The sequence below is a fragment of the Ursus americanus genome, chromosome 9, assembly GCF_024610735.1.
Source record: "Ursus americanus isolate L20-20 chromosome 9, mUrsAme1.1.p, whole genome shotgun sequence".
Classification (NCBI taxonomy): domain Eukaryota; kingdom Metazoa; phylum Chordata; class Mammalia; order Carnivora; family Ursidae; genus Ursus; species Ursus americanus.
This window is the reverse complement of record NC_142135.1, coordinates 5,370,870-5,379,293: the sequence shown is the minus strand read 5'-3', so window position 1 is coordinate 5,379,293 and position 8,424 is coordinate 5,370,870. Positions and strand designations below refer to the sequence as shown.

The 8,424-nt window shown below is 42.6% G+C and overlaps 1 non-coding gene across 1 annotated transcript; it reads left to right on the top strand.

Annotated features, from left to right (window-relative positions):
• Positions 1-5,232: 5,232 nt before the first annotated feature.
• Positions 5,233-5,339, top strand: LOC123801933 (U6 spliceosomal RNA). The gene has a single exon (XR_006782372.2). It is a non-coding gene; the product is annotated as a U6 spliceosomal RNA (small nuclear RNA).
• The last annotated feature ends 3,085 nt before the right edge of the window (positions 5,340-8,424 follow it).

The following is an 8,424-nucleotide window of genomic DNA, read 5'->3' as shown; positions in this document are numbered from 1 at the left end:
AATCTCCCCTCAAAACACCCTCAGAGACACACCCAGAATAAAGTCTGATCAAAGTCTGGACACCCTGTGCCCTAGTCAAGTTGACACCTAAAATCAACCAAAAGGACGGCTAAAATACTGTGCTAAACATAAAATCAAAACGAATCAAGAACACACTATGTTTCAGAAAGTTTATGTATATTATATTATGAACCCTCAAAGCAGACATTTTTATTTTATTTTATTTTATAGAGACTAATGGATTAAATAAAATATCCAAAGTCACATGGCTAGTAACTGAGAATGATGGATTGAAACCCAGATCAATATAACCCAAATGAAACATTGCCTTTCCAACGAGGTCACAAGCTATGTCCCAGGTATATAAATGCCTTGATTTATTTGTTCCTTCAGAACCTAATCACCTTAGGATGTTACCTAAATCCATTAAGATTCAGACACTAATAATTCATCCTTATTTCTTTCCATTGTTCATCACGGATTCAGGGCCCACAGAACACTCAAGCACACACACACACACACACACACACACACACACGTTTGAACACACTTTAAGCTAGAGCAAATCCTTGAAGTTCCCCTAGGTATGCCATTTTTTTTTTTTTTTGGTCATATTCAAAAGCATTTTATAGATGCTTTCCCAGAGAGAAAGCTGGTGTTTTGGTGTGTTGGCTAAGTCCCTCCTCCCTCAGGTGCCCTACCTTCCCACCACTACCTGACAATAACTATGAATATTTAATGTGTAATGTGTATGCATGAATTTGCATTCCTATCTGTCCGTCTCTAAGCCTCCATCGATATCCTCACCCAGACCCATACGAACACTCCAGTTAACTTGAATATAGGAAAAATGACTATTGTGTTTTCTTTTCAGATGCTTCAGCATGGAGTGATGTATGTATGTATGTATGTATGTATGTATGTATGTATGTATGTATGTATGTGTGTATGTATGTATGTATGTGTGTATGTATGTATTTATTTATTCTGAAGTTTGCCTCCGTTTCAGAAGCTCCGAGGGTTGAAAAGTCACATACCTGGTGTAGAATGTGGAATAGGAATTAGATCTTAAATGATTAGGGGAGAATATTCCAGGGAAAATGATTAACGAAAGGTTAACAGAAAGCACTGGATGAGGGCAACAGTGGGAGTACAATACAGCTGAATCTTTAGTGAAAACAGGGACTGTGGGAAGAAAATCTGGAAAGATACACTGGGCTAGATTGAGAAGAGTCTAGAAGGCCATTTGAAGTATTTGTGCCCTATTCTTGATATGGGTCTGCAGGAGGCTTTCAATCAGAGGGAGAGTGTGAAATACTCAAATCCGTTCTTTATAGGTCTCTGTAGCCTGACAGGGTGATTTTACATCACACAATCTTTTTTACCACCAATTTCTCATTCATCTATCTCTTTGGCAAGCACTGGGGCCTCTTTTATATGCAAGACAAAGTCAAACACCTCTCAGATATTTGCAGCACAACGAAAGATCAAAGTGTTACCTAAGAGTCAGGCTCCAGCCATCATTGGAAAGACACCAGGGCCCCTGCTCTGTGCAGTTGAAAACTAGAGCTTTGGAATCCCCCGACTGAAGGATGAGTCCTGGAAGGAGCAGGTCCCTTCATTTCCTGAAGTTCAGGTTCCTTCTGTGGAATAAAGGTCACAGCCTGCGTGTCACAAGCTCTGGGAAGGTTACCACGAGATACGGTCCAGAATCAGATGCTTAGCACCATTACAGCCTCTGTGCCCCCTCTTTCTCTTCCGTGTCTAGGTGATGGTGAACAAAGGGACGTCGTCTCTGGGCTGCTAAATGGCTATCCACAGGGAGAGATGACCCAAATACACAACTGCCTAACAGACACATCCGTCTCATTGTTTCTCAGCGCACTCAAATTCAGTATGCCCCAACGGTCAAAGCGCACTCTGTCCTCACGTTTTCCACTCTGTCCACCGACGTGTTATTGACTCAGACTCTCAAGCAAAATGCCTGAGCTCCATTGAGTTCCTTCCCCAACCCCTTGCCCCCTAAAATGGCATTCTCACTCACACCCCTGCTTTGCTGTGTGTTCTCTCCCTGGATGACCAGACAGAGGCTTCCAGGTAGCTCCCCCTTGGAACACATCGAGGAAGGTGGCACAGGGTACGTGCATCAGCCGTCTGTTAAATAAACAAACCTATGGTGTGGAGAGGACTGGTAGGTTAACCACAAAGGAAATAAATTACGGTTTGTTGTTAGCCTCCAAAGAGGGAAAGACAGATAAATAGAGATACATTCAGGGAGAAAAAGGAGGGGGTGGGGGGAGGTAAAGAAACCATTTATTTCACTCAAGGGTGATATTTACAACAGGAATCGTAAAATAGGTAATTCTCCTCTACCTCTCCAGCGGATGATTTGCACAGAGCTAACTGCAAAGAGCGTGTGCTGCTTCTCCCAATAGGGCTTATGTAGAGATTTTAATGAATTCTTTAATTCCAATAATTCAGCCTTAAAGCAGATCTATTCACTTTTCTCTTAACAGCACAATTAGTGCCCGGGAAGTGTATTCCCCTGGATGTTACTAACATTTTTAATGGACTAGAACTGGAGAACAGAAGTGAGCAATTTGGAACGCACTAGTGTGTAACAGAACTTCTCGGGTTCATTTGTTTTTCAGGATGTATAAAGATATATTTTTATTAATTTAAAAAATGATGGTATCGAGGTGTGATTGACACACAAGAAACTGTATGTATTTAACATATAGGACTCCACAAAACCATCACCACAGTCTATGCCATAAACATATCCGTACCCTCCAGCAGTTTCCTCCCACCTTCTTTATTGATTATTAATATTTCATGTGTGTGAGAAGGTCACTTAACATGAGATCTACCCTCTTACTACATTCCTGAGTATACAGTAGGGTGTTATTAATTACAGGCACTGTGTTGTACAATAGATCTCAAGCACTTGTTCATCTTGTATGACTGAAACTTTGTCTCCTTTGACTAATAACGTCCTGTTTCCCCTACTCCCCCTGCCCCCCAGACCCAGGCAGCTATCATTCTACTCTCTGCTTCTATGAATTTGGTTATTTTATTTATTTATTTTTAAAGATTTTATTTATTTATTTGATAGAGGTAGAGACAGCCAGCGAGAGAGGGAACATAAGCAGGGGGAGTGGGAGAGGAAGAAGCAGGCTCCTAGTGGAGGAGCCTGATGCGGGGCTCGATCCCAGGACCATGGGATCACGCCCTGAGCTGAAGGCAGACACTTAACGACTGAGCCACCCCGGAGCCCCTGAATTTGGTTATTTTAAATGCCCTGTATGAGCAGTATTGTGTAGTACTTGCCCTTCTATGTGTGGCTAATGTGGCTTAGAATAATGTCTTCCAGGTTCCTCCATGTTGTCACAAATGGCCGGATGTCCCTCTTCTGTAGGTTTGACTAGTATCCCATTGTACGTATACGCCACATTTTCTTTGTCCATTCATTCCTTGATGGCCATTTATGTTATTTCCATATATCTCCCATCTTACACGTAACAAGTCCAAAACTGATCTCTTAAGACGATCCTGTCTTCAAACCTGGTCTTCACTTGATCTCTGCCCTTCCTATCGTAACATCTGTGTTGGCCCACGTGATCAAACTATAAAACTGGAGAGCCTTTTTGACACCCCTCTATTTTGTACCCCCAAGTACAATCTTTAATTCAGTGTGCTGATTCTACATCCCAAACAGGTCTTGGATTCGCCCACTTACCTCCGCCTTTCCTACCACCTCACTCAGTCTAAGCCACCATCACCTCTTATCATTAGTACTGAAATACACCAATCTTTTTCCTCTGCACCTCTGCTTTCACTGCATTGTATCAATTCTGTGCACAGCAGCTTAAATGATATTTTGAAATATCACTCCTCTTAAGCCAATCCTCTGCTTAAATTCCTTTAGGGTATAAACAAACCTGTTTGCACTTAAATTCCATACCTTTATGTGACCCATATGGCCCACATACCCCATGCATTGCCAACTTTTCTAATTTCCCATTCTCTGGCTTTCTCACTACAGGTCAGGAATAGGAGCTTCCTTCCCCACTGATGTCTTTACCAATTTGATGCACGCTAGTGTTCCAGACTCCTGATACCCTCCTTGCTGACTCTTTGCATGGCTAACCCTTTGCATCCACCCTGTCTCAGCCTACACATCACTTCCTCCAAGAATTCAGTCATAACCACCGTAAATAGGCAGATATTTAGCAGAGGAACAATCTTCCCCACTTGTTTCCTTCATAGCCTTTATCACAAGGTACATGCTTCCTGAATTTTTCCTTGCTGTCCCTTCTCCTTAGTAAATTGCAAGCTCCACCATGGCAATAAGTATGTGTATTTCATTTACCAAAGTATATGACTTACGGAGCCTCTGCCACACATGGGGAGCACTCAGCATATATCTCAGGAACTACTTACTGGCTTACTGAATGAATGAATGTCGTCCATTAGTTTTGAAAGCTAGCTGCTCTTAAAAAATTAACGCCTTTATTCAATAAAACTTTATTTGATGCTCATAATGTGTTCAGTGTGAGTATTCCAGGTCAGGAGATTGTCCTAGGAGACTCCTTTAACAGAGACTCAGTCTTTATCTTGTGGTTGCTCCAACCTCAAAATTCCGAGTCCTATCCATGCAGCTGTGGATGGGGAAAGGCAGCAGAGGTCAATATAGGAGATGGCATTATGGGATGGACATGGAAATGTGTCCCTACTGCCCACATTCCTCTGAACACTCTTATTACATGACCCATCATATATCCTTGCCTAACTGCAAGTGATGCTGGGAAATGTAGTCGAGCTCTGTGCCTGGGATGTAGGTAAAAGACTTGGTCACTAATCTGTCCACCTTTGACAAAGAATCAGGCATATGAAGCCCTGTATTGCACCTTGAATTTTGCTACAATTTCTGAGCTACACTTAATCAATACCATGTGAATTCATGGTATGAAGTGAAATTTTCAGGGAATCATTTGGATATTTCCAATAATTCATTTAAAAAAGGGCGGGTTGGGGGGCACTTGGGTGGTTCAGTCAGTTAAGTGTCTGACTCTTGATCTCAGCCCAGGTCTTGAGCTCAAGGTGGTGAGTACAAGCCCTGCATGGGGCTTCACACTGGGTGTGGAACCTACTTAAATAAACAAACAAGTAAACAGATAACAAATAAACAAATAAATATTTTAAAAATTGAAAAATTTAAAAAAGGGGAAAGTGCTCACTTTGGCAGCACAAATACTACAATTGGACCGATACAGAGAAGATTAGCATGGCTCCTGTGTAAGGATGACACGTAAATTTGTGAAGTGTTCCAAATTTTTAAAATAACAAATTAATTAACTAATTAATTTATTTATTTAGAAAGGGGGTGAACGGCAAGTCATCCAGGTATCCAAACACCTGGATAACAGAAAAAATAAATTTCTTTCTTTCTTTTTCTTTTCTTTTTTTTTTTTTTTTTAAAGATTTTATTTATTTATCTGATGGAGAGAGAGAGACAGCCAGCGAGAGAGGGAACACAAGCAGGGGGAGTGGGAGAGGAAGAAACAGGCTCCCAGCAGAGCAGGGAGCCCGATGCAGGGCTCGATCCCAGGATCCCGGGATCATGACCTGAGCCGAAGGCAGATGCTTAATGACTGAGCCACCCAGGCGCCTCAGAAAGAAGAAAATTCTATTTGCACTTTACATTTTGTTCCACAGAGCACATAGTAAATGAGGAGAATCCCACCATTCTCATGTTTCCAGCTTTGATCTGGATAATTTACTGATTGTCAATTATGTAAGTCTGCAAATGCAAAGTTCCCTACATGCACAGATTTCTGGTAATAATTTGAGATAATATCCCACAGTAAAAAGTCTTGACATCTAAAGGGGCACTGGACAAGTGATTCTTTTTTATTCTTTCTGGCAAGGGCAACAACTCTGAGCACTATGATGATAATTAAGACTCCCCCTTAAATTCAGAGCAAACAGGAGTAATAAAAGGACACGAGACAAGGGAAGCTAGTGAAAGAGCACATACATACGTGGAGCTCAGCGAGCATCCTCAGCAGAAGAGGTATGGGAGTGACATACTACAGAGTACCTGGAAACGGACTAAAAGTAATAGAATTAATACTATGCTGGGGAAGATATTTGTGCTCGTAACAGAATTCGGGAAAATGTACTCAGACATGGAATGTCCCTTCAAGTTTGTGAAGGGCCAGACTGGAAGGGAGTTGAAGCCTCTGTGTGCTCTGACTGTGATGCACGAGCAAGGGCAGGGCGAGGAATCAGTGAGGCCTGGTGGACCAGTCTGTTCCTCAGGGTCTTCTAATGTTTCAGAATGTTCTGGAAGGAGGTCAACACGGTGGTGGGACCAGGGGCCTGACCCCCATGAATGTCCTCAACAGTGCCCACTTAGCATAGCCATGAAGCATGAAGCCACCCTGAGATCAAGACCTGTGTCCACCTGGAGTGGCATTCAGGGCAAGACTGTGGTGAGGGCATGGGCTGAGCAAATGATCCCAGCCCAGGCAAGCAGGGACAACAACATGGTTGTGAGATGAAATATAAAACACCAAGAAAATCTGAATTCCAGATAAACAACAATTTTCTTTTTCAGTGTCCCCAGTGTTTCACGGAGCATACTCAAACTAAAACAAAAGCAAATAAAAACACAATGTGGGTATGTGTACATACGTGTGATAGGCACACATACATACATGTGTATTGTGTGTATTATATTATTCTGTAAATGTGTGTGTTGTGTATTCTTGTTAATCTGAAATTCCGATTTGGGAGGTATCCTCTACTTATATTGGCTGGATCCATGAACGTTCGACTAGAAGATACAGAGGACAAGAAATGGAGGATGTCCATAGAGAGGCCTTCTTCAGGTTAGAAAAGCCAGACACGGTGGCAACACACAGAGCCTCACAAGGCTGTCAGCACGGAGACCTAGCAGGCATTCGCGGACTTACGCCCAGGCCCCACAGCGGACGGCAAGCACATCCCAGTGTTCAGGTCGCAGGCGTGGCTCAGATAGAGTAGTCTCCCTCTTGGGGCTCTGCTCTGTGACCATGTTGCTTCACCAGAAGTTACCGTGCATGCCCAAAGTCCTCCCCCCCAGAAAACAGCACCAAATCCCTCCCCATTGGTAGCAGTCAAGGAATCAAAGACAGAGAAGTTTAAAAGAAAGGAATCCATTGTATTTGGTGTGGTACAGTTAGCTGTTTCTTACAGGGAGCAAATGTTTCCCTTTCAAATTAAAAATATCACCTCTATAAAACCATGATGGTAGCTCTAATGATAGAGGCTGTGACCCATTGGAGCCCCACGTATATCTGTGAAAGGTAATTCTTCACAGACACTGTGGAGTTTCACGGCTGCCCTTGGGGTATGACTCGGCCCCTTTCATAAATAGTCTATTACAGACTTTCTCTGAGAGCTGAATTATAGAGATGCAGTTGCTAGACTCACAGAATGTGTGGTGACAGAAATTAACCCAAGGGCTTTAAATTATATCCATGTCTTGATGGATCACTAGTATTTCTATTTTTTGGACTTCTTATTGGAATTTAAAAATAGTTCCGCTTTTGGTCTTTCCCATAACCTCATACTGGTCACTTTTCCCCGAGTGTGACTTTCTTACAGTAAAGTATTCAGGGTAAGACCCATTAACAACTAATGGACTAAAGCTTGACTCCTGGGTGTTCGATGAGAAATACAATAGTAGTACAGAAATCTGAAAACCGGAGAAAGAATGAGTTAGCCTTCGTGGGTAGAGATGGAGCAGGGCAAGGCCATGCATGGTGAGTGCTGGTCCCGGGACTAATCGTGGAGAGAATCTGGAGAGCATGAGCCCACAGGGGACATAATGAGACCTACAAGTGGGGGGTTTCTTGCGGGGTTGGTGAGGTCAGACAAAATAGTACAAAGACGAACCAAGATGACAAACAACTGGAAACCATACAGATATGGTCTGACTATGTATCTAAATATAACATAAAATTTATAGTAGGTTTGACCTCTATTTCTATATATTGATTGATAGACACATTGTGGCAGCTTCCGTGAATGCCCAACCTATGGCTCTTCAGCAAATATCATCCTGGACTTCTGAAGGTACCTAATGTAAGCACCTATCACCTTCCACGTGGGGCTTTCCCTCACTGGGTACCAGTGACTTGGCGGTGCCAGAGGGACAGCTCCCGGGACAGCACTCAGCCAGTCCTAACAAGCTGGGATGATTCTGAGCTTTATTATTATTTTTTTAATGAAGTATAATTAGCATACAGTGTTATATGAGTTTCGGGTATACAATAGACTAATTCAACACTTCCATACATTTCTCAGGGCTCATCAGTGTAGTCTTAATCCCCTTTATCTATTTCCCCATTTCCCACTCCACCCACCTCCCCTCTG